Source organism: Pezoporus wallicus, unplaced genomic scaffold (assembly GCF_028554395.1).
Source record: "Pezoporus wallicus isolate ANWC-B61680 ecotype Strahan unplaced genomic scaffold, APGP_CSIRO_Pwel_v1 contig_3058, whole genome shotgun sequence".
Lineage (NCBI taxonomy): Eukaryota > Metazoa > Chordata > Aves > Psittaciformes > Psittacidae > Pezoporus > Pezoporus wallicus.
This window is the reverse complement of record NW_026641153.1, coordinates 2,021,036-2,032,041: the sequence shown is the minus strand read 5'-3', so window position 1 is coordinate 2,032,041 and position 11,006 is coordinate 2,021,036. Positions and strand designations below refer to the sequence as shown.

General features: G+C 36.6%; 1 non-coding gene across 1 annotated transcript; it reads right to left on the bottom strand.

The window, feature by feature from the left end:
• Positions 1-2,784: 2,784 nt before the first annotated feature.
• On the bottom strand, positions 2,785-2,857 carry TRNAF-GAA (transfer RNA phenylalanine (anticodon GAA)). The gene has a single exon. It is a non-coding gene; the product is annotated as a tRNA-Phe (tRNA).
• Positions 2,858-11,006: the final 8,149 nt, after the last annotated feature.

The following is an 11,006-nucleotide window of genomic DNA, read 5'->3' as shown; positions in this document are numbered from 1 at the left end:
AGATAAGTGGTCCTTTTTTTTTCTCACAGTTGATAGAAATATTTTTCTTTCAACAATTTGGATTTATATAGGAAATAATTTGCACTTTTAAGAAATATTTTTCTTCAAACTACTGTTCCAAGAGTGATATTAAGGTTTGAGATTAGAGTAATTCACTATAAATGTTGAAGATAATTGGGAAAATATGTTTAGAAAGACAATCTAGGTCTATATATACAGTGAAGTATGACAACTTATCAAGGTAATGCAATATGTGCAGCTGAGGGAAAAGTTAAGATGAAAGCTTCAGGAATGTGATAGTTTGTTATGCAGGATGTACTAAGTAAGCCCAGTGCATTGTAAAAATATTTAGCCAGAGAAATTACTCACCGTTTGAGTAAATGTTTCCTCTATATTAAAGTAATCTGGAACATAAAAACATTTTCTGGGGTGATTGTAGTATAACAAAGGAGCAAATTAAGGGTAAATTGGTACATAAATGCAAAAAAGTTTATTTCCTTCATCATATCCCAGAAATGTCTGTGGGACGATGGCTCTGTGCTCCCTTTGTTTGTGCAGCAGAAGCTGACTTTTTCTATGTCCCGGAATGGATGTGCTAGTATAAGAGGCAGTGCAGCAAAATAGATTGGGAAAACAGTATTCCCAGAGAATGGGAGAAAATGAAGCTACCGGACTCAGTTAATTTAGTTATTTCTCACAGGCATGCATTGTACTCCGGAAATATGCCACCATTTTACTGTAAACACAGAATAAATCATATCAAGGACTTAGATTAAAGATTGAATAAAAAATATTTTTGTAATGCAGAGCTTCTATTCAAAACTAGTTGTCTTGACTCTGCCAAACCACCCTTCTTGGCTGGTCTGTGCTAGTAAATGTTCAAAATTTAGAACAAAAGTCATATGACAGCAAAAATAAATAGGCAAAATACCCACACAGAAAGGATACACCAGTAACAGTTCATTACACAATGGTTTGATGGTTTGGTGTGTAGCAGCCGAGTGATGGAAGGGGGTTATTCTGCCAGCTGGAAAGAAATGGAAAGAAAGTTTAAAAGCGTGAAAGGGTTTGGTGATGAAGAATTAAGACAGGAAAATGTGGATTGAAACCCAATTGAAAAATCTCTAGTCAGAATAGAAAACTCTTGGATCAGACAACTAACAAAGACAGAGAAGGAGTAGTTAAGGTATTATTATGCAGTTAAAGCTTCAAGATACCATTAACATCAATCAGATTTGTTTCTAGAATAAAATTTTTGTTGATTAACATTAAGAAGTCTAAAAGTTCAAAGGAAAACCTAACCACAAATGGTGTCTCAGATGTCCAGCTGACCAATGAAGACAGGAACTTCTCATACCAAGATTCTTTTTTGCTGTTAGAAAAGTGTAACGTCTGTTGCATGGTAGGATCATTCAAGATAAAATTCTAGTTCTTTAAGCTTTCTAAAAAAAAATTAGAACAGAAAATGAACTTGAAAAGTTTCTCTAGAAGTAAGAAAGTGTTGGGTTTCTTTTCCTGATTTTTGTTTAATTTAACTGTTTAATTCCTTTTGCATATTTTGATGCATGAAAATGTGTTATTTATAGCTTATACTGGCTTGGTTTCTTTTCCTTTTTCTTTTTCTTTTTTCTTTTCTCCTTATTTTATGTCATCAACACCATGGAAGAGGACAAATCCTTCAAATCAAGAAATGATACTAAGTGCAAAGTAAAAGTTGAGTCACTTTGGAGCTCAGTATTCATGAAACAGATACTTTCTTATCCATGAACCATAGATACCTGCCCCAGCTGACTCCCTTTTTAAGCGTTAAGCATAGTCCATAAACTCTATTTCAAAGTTTAAATTTACAATAGACTCCATTCATAAAACTGTCATGGTAGGTTTTCTAAAAGCATTTCACACTGATATGCAGAATGCTTCCAAGCTGAGTGGTTCATACATATCAAAGCTTTCTCCTTTACAGACAGATGGTCAACTTGCCATTGAACTATTGGAGAGAAGGCAGGTGGAGAAGTTTAGCTCAGAAATGCCATACCACAGTGAAACTTGTTCATAAAGAACTGATCTATGTTCTTTGCTCAGCTTTTAGAACTCATTTTAAGAATGTGACCTAACTCTCATCAAATACAGCAGGTGTCGGTAGGAACTGGAAAATGCCATATGTCTGAAAAGGAGCAAAACAACTTGTGAGAGGGAGTGGAAATGCATGACAAAATAAAATAAATTTTTGTCCTATACAATTTCTTTTTTGCTACTGTATTGAAAAATATAACCCATTTCATGCCTTGAAAAAAAATCATGTTGGACTGTTTCTTAACTGATGGAAATTTCTGCAGTTGTGACTTCTGTAGGTCTACAGTGAATCCAGATGAGTTTGTACCATGTTCCTTTATATTACGTAGAGCAGGAGATATATTGTATATGGGGCAAAGTGTATGGGGTGAAGATCACACAATGGCAGTATTCCAGTTCTCCTTTTGCAGAGAATTTCTTTCATTTTATTGGTTTTCTAAGAATTTCCAGTCAATTTCCTTCACATTTTAATGCTTCTTTTGTCTTTTTTTGCAGGGAGGCAAAAATTTTACCAAAAACAAAAAAAAGTTAGAAATCAGAGTAGAGGGGCAGGATCATCTCTTTCAACCTGCAAAATGTCTAAGGTTGGAGAAAAAACTTGAGATCAGCTAGTTCAACCCCATAGAGGTGGGCAGGAATACCTCAGACTAGGCCATATCACTAAAAGTTGTGTCCAACCTGGCCTTGAACATTGCCAGAGATATATATTGCTGCCGAAACCCGGGATTGAACCAGGGACCTTTAGATCTTCAGTCTAACGCTCTCCCAGCTGAGCTATTTCGGCTCCTGAATATAAATAATAGACAATAATTATAGAAACTGAAATTGAAAAAAAGATCATAGAACCATACAAGAGTTACAATTAGAAAGAGCCATAAGATCATCTGGTTCGAATCCTCCTGCCGTGGGCAGGGACACCTCACAGTAGACCAGGTTGCTCAAGGTCCTGTCTGTCCAGCCTGGCTTTGAAGACTTGCAGGGATGGGGCATTCACAGATTCCTTGGGCAGCCTCTTCCAGTGCCTCACCACCGTCACAGGGAAGAATGCAAATGCCTCCATTAGAACCCAGTTTTCTACACATCACAGTGGAAATGCAGTACTTGTATAATGTGGTTTGCCAAATACTATCAACATAACTTTAGAAATTCTAGTGTAGATCAAGACTGTTATTTTTCATCTTCCGTCTGATCAAGTAAAAATAAAGAGCCTCCTTTGGATAGACTACCCACATTGCTGGTCAAAACCAGAGCTGGGAAAAAGCTTGACTTAAACCGGTCTAAATATATTATATTATGACAAAAACCTGATTTATATATTTTGAGTGGGTTTTCTTTTAGATTTAAACTGTAAACTTTGTCATTATAGTTTAGGAGGATTTGATAAGTATGAGAAATTTTATAAACCATAGCCATGTTGAATTATCCCAGATGAATGAGACCTTCACAAGAACACACTTCTGAGAATGAGCGTTAGGGCTCTGCAGGATGCTGTTCCCTTGCCAGGCAAATTGGCATTTGAAAAATGACAATATGGTCATCCATTTCTGATAGGAATGACTGACTCATGATGATTTTTTTCACTTGTGGCTACCAAAATCTCCACTGACAGAAGCCTTTTTTTGTAAAGCCTGTAATAAAATCTGTTTAATTTTGGTATATAATAGACTCCTGTCTCCAGTGTCAAGTGAGGGTCTTAGAGGAACACAAGTTAGACAGTGCTTTTATATTAGCATACTTAACACTCATAGTCACTGTTTTCCCACCTCGGATTAGACTTTCTATGTTACCCATTTTAAAACTTCTAATTCAGATTGGAAATATAGTCATCATACTGGGTTTATCTTACACATTAAGAAAACCAGGATCAGTTTCCTTTCCCCTTTCCCCTTTCCCCCTTTTCCCTTTCTGCTTTCCCTTTCCCCTTTTCCCTTTCCCCTTTCCCCTTTTCCTTTTCCACTTTTCCATTTCCCCTTTCCCCTTTTCCTTTTCCACTTTTCCATTTCCCCTTTCCCTTTCCCCTTTCACTTTCCCCTTTCCCCATTCACTTTCCCCTTTCCCCTTTCACTTTCCCCTTTTCCCTTTCTCGTTTCCCCTTTCACTTTCCCTTTTATCTTTCCCTTTTCCCTTTTCCCTTTTCTGTTTCCCATTTCCCCTTTTCCTTTTCCCTTTCCCCTTCCCCTTTTCCTTTTCCACTTTTCCATTTCCCCTTTCCCCTTTTCCTTTTCCACTTTTCCATTTCCCCTTTCCCTTTCCCCTTTCCCCATTCACTTTCCCCTTTCCCCTTTCACTTTCCCCTTTTCCCTTTCTCGTTTCCCCTTTCACTTTCCCCTTTATCTTTCCCTTTTCCCTTTTCCCTTTTCTGTTTCCCCTTTCCCCTTTCCCCTTTTCCTTCCCTTCCCTTCCCTTCCCTTCCCTTCCCCTCTCCTCCCCTCCCTTGCCCTCCCCTCCCATCCCCTCCCCTCCCCTCCCCTTGACTCACCTTTCCTTTCCTCCCCTTTCCTCCCCTTTCCTCCCCTTTTCTTTCCTCTTTCCTTTCCACAATTTTTCAATAGAATTACTACATTAATAAGCCTGGAGCAAGTTTAATGTTTTGTTGGCACAAATACCTTCAAATCTACATATTTTTTCATTTATCACAATGGCTTTGCCTGCCAGGCATTGGTAGAACATTTCATGGGCAATGTGCACAATTGCTTTTTCTAGAACTTCGCCATAAGCAGTACATTTCCATTTTTCCTCTGATCCGTCTACAAAACCAGTCTAAACTTCTGAAATACAAGTGCATCCTCAGTTTAAAATCGAGGCTTTAGCTGCATTTGTTTATCCTTAAACATAGGGATAAAATGAACACGAATATGTGACTACAAGCTGTCTTCTGATCCTTGAGTTGGTACCTGATTCTACTGTGTTTCACCTCCATAAATCTAAGGGGAAATATTCCACTGAGCCAGACCTCCTGATCTGTTTGTTTTCACATGCCCTCTGCATTTGCCCTATGACAAATCTTAATGAAGGGATAGGGATGCAAAATTATATCAAAAAGTAATGGTACATTTTATTTTAAAATCCTATGTATGCAAAACGGGTGTATCTTACACATTTGTGAGCTTGCTTGCAAGTAATGAGCATTGCCTGCTCATTCTGTCATAAAGCACATCCTACAATACTGTGCTCCATGTAAGTTTTCAACCAAGAAATCCAAAGTGCCAAACTGTAATGTAGAATATGATGCTGCTCTTGTTTAATCTATTGTTTCACTCAGTCAAATGCAAAATTCTTCCCTGAGACCAATATTTTTAATAAAACCAGATTTCACTATGAAAGCAAATGACACAACTAGTTTCCATTCAGCACTGCAATAAAGTGAACAGATGTCAATTAATGGTTAATTGGTCTAAAATGGAGCTGTATTTCAAAATTATTATTTTTTTAACTCTTCATTCCACAAAAATGCCCTCTTGTGGGTTTTTGTTGTTTTGTTTTGCTTTTTCTCCTACCCTTCAATAAAATAGTTTTGAAAACTGAGTGAGAATTGGACTTCGTTCTGAGTTCTGATTTTCCTTCTTTACTGACAAAGGCAGATCACATGCAGGAGTTTTCTCTCACTCACCTTCCTCATCAATTATTCACTGTAGAAGATGTGGAAGTAAATTGTAACTCAAATACCACACTCATTAATCACAGGATGTGTTTTAATTGGGAACATATTTTGACACCTTAAGAAATAGATGGATTAACGAAATATCAGAACTATGGCTGAAAGCTACAGATCAAGAGCACTTTGGCAGAGTAAATTCAGGATTTCACACACTGAGATGTCTCAACTTCATTAGAATTGTTCTCAGTTTTCTCTCCCGCAAATGGAATAGAAAGACTAATGGAAAGACTGTACATTTAACAGAAACTAAAAGGGCTATGAAAAGAATAAAAAGTGGGACAATGCAAATATGTTACTCTGTGAGATTTGTTGCTAAACATTTCACTAAAGATTTGTTTTTTTAATGGTTCTGTTAAGAGTTATTATAATGATTTTGGAGACAAAATCCAGTAAGTAAAGTGTAAAGAGGGAATTTCACCTTCTTTTCTGTATAAATCAGAATTTAACTACCAATGCATCCATAATTTTTTAGGGATGAAAACCCCACAGCTGCCTTCACACAGGCTCTTTGCCTTCCTCCCAGACTAATGGGATAACTGAATAATAGATTGATTCTCTTTGCCATCATATATATTGCCCTGAATCGGCTGTAACTTGTTTTGATAAAAATGTCCATCTTAAGAACTGTGTTTATTTTCTAGTTCATTTTCTTCGGATGCATTTTTATTGATGTATAGGTTTCTTAACTGAACGTACAACAAAGACATAGACCATCTTATGACTTGAATTAGTGTTATTAAAGATGTGAAGTGAAATATTCTAAAATGAGACAAACCTTCTGTATTTCTGTTTTACTTGGATCATCTGTTGTCTCCTAGGAGCCTAGTAAGAAAGCAGCTTAAACATAGCATTGACCTAAATATCAATGCTATGTATAGGATAAATTTTATTTAAACTAAAGCTATAGTAAATCTCCTAGCTTAACAATTTGCAAAAATCTTGAGGTTTGCCAATAAAATTCAGCTGGAAAGAGTGTTCTTCTTTCCTTATCTATTAGCTGTGAGATGTTCCTTATTTATATTCCAAAAAGCACTTGTAATATCATATAGGCTCTGAGCCTCATGCTAGAGTGCACAATCTTATTAGTAGATACGGTCGACTAGGCTACATCCAAACAGTTTAGTCTTTAATTTAAGAGCTGGTAGAATAAATCTAATGGAAAAAAAAAAGACAACCAAAAAAAACCCACAAAAACTAACACCAAAAAAAGACACACACACCCCCCCCCCCCCCCCCCCAAAAAAAAAAAAAAAAACCTAAACCAAACCAAACAAAACCAAACTACTTAGAATAAGAAGGGATATAGTTTAGTGGTGTGCTAGGTTAACGTTTGGACTCCATGATCTTAAATGTCTTCTCCAACATAAACAGTTCTATGACTGAATGATTCTACGATAAAGAACTGGAACATTTTACAAGTTCACAACGCTAGATTAAATCTATATTTACAGGAACTCTCTTCAAGTGCTACAGAAATGGAAGATACTAGCTCAGTAGGTGGCACTATTCCCTCAAAATCAATACGAAGCTTTCTCTTGGACAGGTATCTGGGGCACTGAAGTAGTAAAAGTTTTCTGTCAATGATCTACAGAATTCTGCATCTAATCACTGTAGTGATTAAAGATATTGTGCTTTCAGGAAAAGACGGATAATTTTATCTTGCCAAGTAAATAACAAAGCAGGGAAAGAATAGTATGTAATTTTGTTCTTTTTGTACATATGTTATTCTTTCTCATTTCTTGTCCTAAATTTTTAGGCGTTCCTTCATCTCAGTTAGTTGCTTTCATTAAATAGCCAAATTTAGTGCAAAATATCAAATATATTTTTTCATTAAAGTTTAATGTTCCATTCTCTGATTAATAATACAAAAATATTTAAAATAAAGGCCTTTCTGAGGTCAGACAAAAAAAGAAAACAGTGCAAAACTGACTTTAGCAAAACCTTAGCATAATTTTACCTAAAAAATAATTTGTGTATAGATTTTTTTAAACATATCAATAAAGAAGAATAATCTATTATATTTGTGAAAACGTAGCATTAAAAAAACTTAACACTCACAAAGCACTTCAAAAAGTTAAATCTCTAAGAAAGTCTGGTAAGTGTTAATAGCTGGTAAAAAAATATGTGCTTGAATACATCAGTGGTAGATTCTACTTGTTCCAGTACTGCAGACTTTGTTCAATTAAACTTTCATCAGGTATCTGCATCCAGAATTAGAGTTTGATTTACAAATCGAACAGTTGAAAGCGCGTTTTGTAGACTTTATTGCAAGACCACTTTACAATACTGTTTCATGGTATAATCAAGAAAACATTTCTAATGTTGAAAATAGGATCTCTAACAAGATCTGCACAAACTTCACGATTTGTACGGTGTAATACAAACTTAAGAATGTTATCTCTATGGTACCTAATTTCATAGGTGCTTTCAAAACCTGCTAAAGCTCTCTTAGGCTAATATACCTTCAGATGAAGAGAACTATGACAGATGTTTAATTTCCTTTAAAAAATGAAATAATGAATAATTAAACTAGACAGGTGATTGCAGTAGCTAAACTTTTATTTAAAGCTTACAAACAACTCGGGAAAGATTTCCCAGAAAACATTTTCTGAAATCAAAATGTAAATGATGCTTTTTCTGACTACAGTATCTGCATATCATTGATCTTCTCAGAAGAGATTAATGTTCCTAATTTGGCAGGTTAGTTCTTTGAAGTGCTTTTAGGAAAATAAAGATACATGATAATAAAAGCAACATTGGCATGCTGGATCCTTTAATTGCAGTTGTTTATTTTTCCATTTTGTAATCCAAGCATTCAGGCACTTAACAGTTTACATGCAGATTTTGCTTGTAAAATAAACCATCACATGTGTAACCTATCACACTGAAAGTGAATGAAGGTTTATGGTAACTTTGAGGGTCTTTTATGACATAGAGAAAAGCCCACAACTACCCTGGTGTTACAGATTGTTAACAGTCACTATTTGAATTCTTCTTAATGGATAACACCCAATAACTGTTTTGCTTTCCACTGTGCCTGCAATCCGATATCTGTAAGAAATCTTAAAACTAATAGTTAGCTTAAAATCTTTACTAAAATCTTAAAGAAGAGAATGAACAATAAAGCATTTAGTGTTTCTAAAAGCCATATGCCTTATTTTTAATGTCCTAAAGTTCAAGCTATCCCCAGTTTACAATAGCATTAACTGCTTGAGCTCAAATTTGGCTAAACTGCATAAGGAAAGCAAAAAATGGAATACCCACAGTAACAAGAGTGATGATGACTGTTCCAGCAATGGTTTCAACTTCAGGTCTGAGAAAACAATGTCATGTTTCTGCATACATCAAGTCCACTGTATTCATGGATTAGTATTTTTTTATGACACATTAGAAAATGTGTCAGATCACACATTATTAGAAATGCAATTAGAAATTAAAAATTAGGATTTCTTTTCAAATCTGGCCTATCTTCTTCCCTTTCTGGGTTTAATGCTTGCTATAGAAACATATAAATTTCGTAACAATGGAATGAGACAAAACTTAAAATTGTAATTGATCCTTACTTTTAGTATTAGGTTTCTGAACATCAGGAAGTTTTTTTGGGAAAAAAGAATAAATTATTAGTTGAAAGGGCAAATTTGCAGTCAATCATAATCTTCCAAATCCATGTCAAGCCACTCTTTTCACAGAGCTTAGAAATACATGAAATGCTGTGAAGTCCTTAGCTATGCACTGCCTAAAGTACTGAGGCTTGGTTTGGTTTGAAATCCCAGGAAAGCTTTGTAAAATGAAACAAAATTGAGTAATATATAAAAAAAATATAAGTTTGAGGCACAGGATAGTCTGTCAATATTTTATCATCACACTCTTGTTTAATAAATTATTTCATTTTTCATGTTATTTTCTGGTTTTACTTATCTCTCCAGATATCTCTGTGATAAGTTATTGTTTCTTACTATTTTACTGTCATTTATTTACTAGCCTTGCACCTCATGGTAATGTTTGTTGCCTTTCTCTCAAAATGCTTACACAGATGTTTTCATAACAGTGATGGGATCACCTATGGCTGCCAAGGGATATTGGATACTGAGGGAGATGGTGAAAGTGCTCAGGCAGACATTTTCCATCACTCAGCAGCAGTCCTGGCAGACAGGGGAGATCTCATTTAACTGGAAGTTGGCATATGTTATGCCCATTTAATGAACAGCAGGAGGGAGTATCTTGGAAACTATAGGCCTGTCAGTATGACCTTCGTGCCAGGGAAGGTTATGGAGCAGATCATCTTGACTGCCATCATGTGGCACATACAACTAGGTGATCAGGCCCAGCACAAGTTTATGAAAGGTAGGTCCTCCTTGATTAAAGTGACCTCCTTCTACCGCAAGGTGAACTGGCTGTGGCTGTGGATGTTGTCTACCAAGATTTTATCAAAGCTTTTGACACTGTTTCCCACAGCATTATCTTGAAGAAACTGGCTTTCTCAGAGCTTGGATGGATGTACCCTTTGCTGGGTTAAAAAAACTGGTGGGATGCGTGGTGAACAGAGCTCAATCCAGTTGGCAGATGATCAAAGTGGTGTTCCCCAAGGCTCAGTGTTGGGACCAGTTCTGTTTAATCTTTTTATCAATGATCTGGATGAGCGAATTGAGTGCACCCTCAGTAAGTTAGTAGATGACACCAAGCTGTGTGGACGTGTTGATCTGCTTGAGGGTAGGAAGGCTCTGCAGAGGGATTTGGACAGGCTGGATTGGCGGATGCAGGACAATTGTATGAGGTCACAATAACCCTCACAATTCAGTGCTACAGGCTTGGAAAAGAGTGGCTGGAAAGCTGCTCAGCAGAAAAGGACTTGGGGGTGTTGGTCAACAGCCCAATGGATACGAGCCAGTGTGTGCCCAACGGGCAAGAAGGGCACTCCCAACAGTAAAGATACTGCGGTACTGAAGTGTGTTCCGAGAAGGACAATGAAGCTGGTGAAGGGTCTAGGGCACAAGCTTTCTGAGGAGCAGCTGACAGAAACTGGGATTGTTTAGTCTGGAGAAAAGGAGGCTCAGGGGAGTCCTTATTGCCCGTTACAACTATTTGAAATGCTTTGTAGCAAGATGGGGTTCGATATCTTCTCTCAAGCAACAAGCAACAGGACAAGGGAAAATGGCTTCAGGTTGTGCCTAAATTGCCCCTTATCCTGGGTGTTTAGCTACTGCATTATCCCTCAAAACCCTCTTACGTCCCACTGGGAACACTGAAAGCTTTATAAATAAAAGAAATTCCTCTG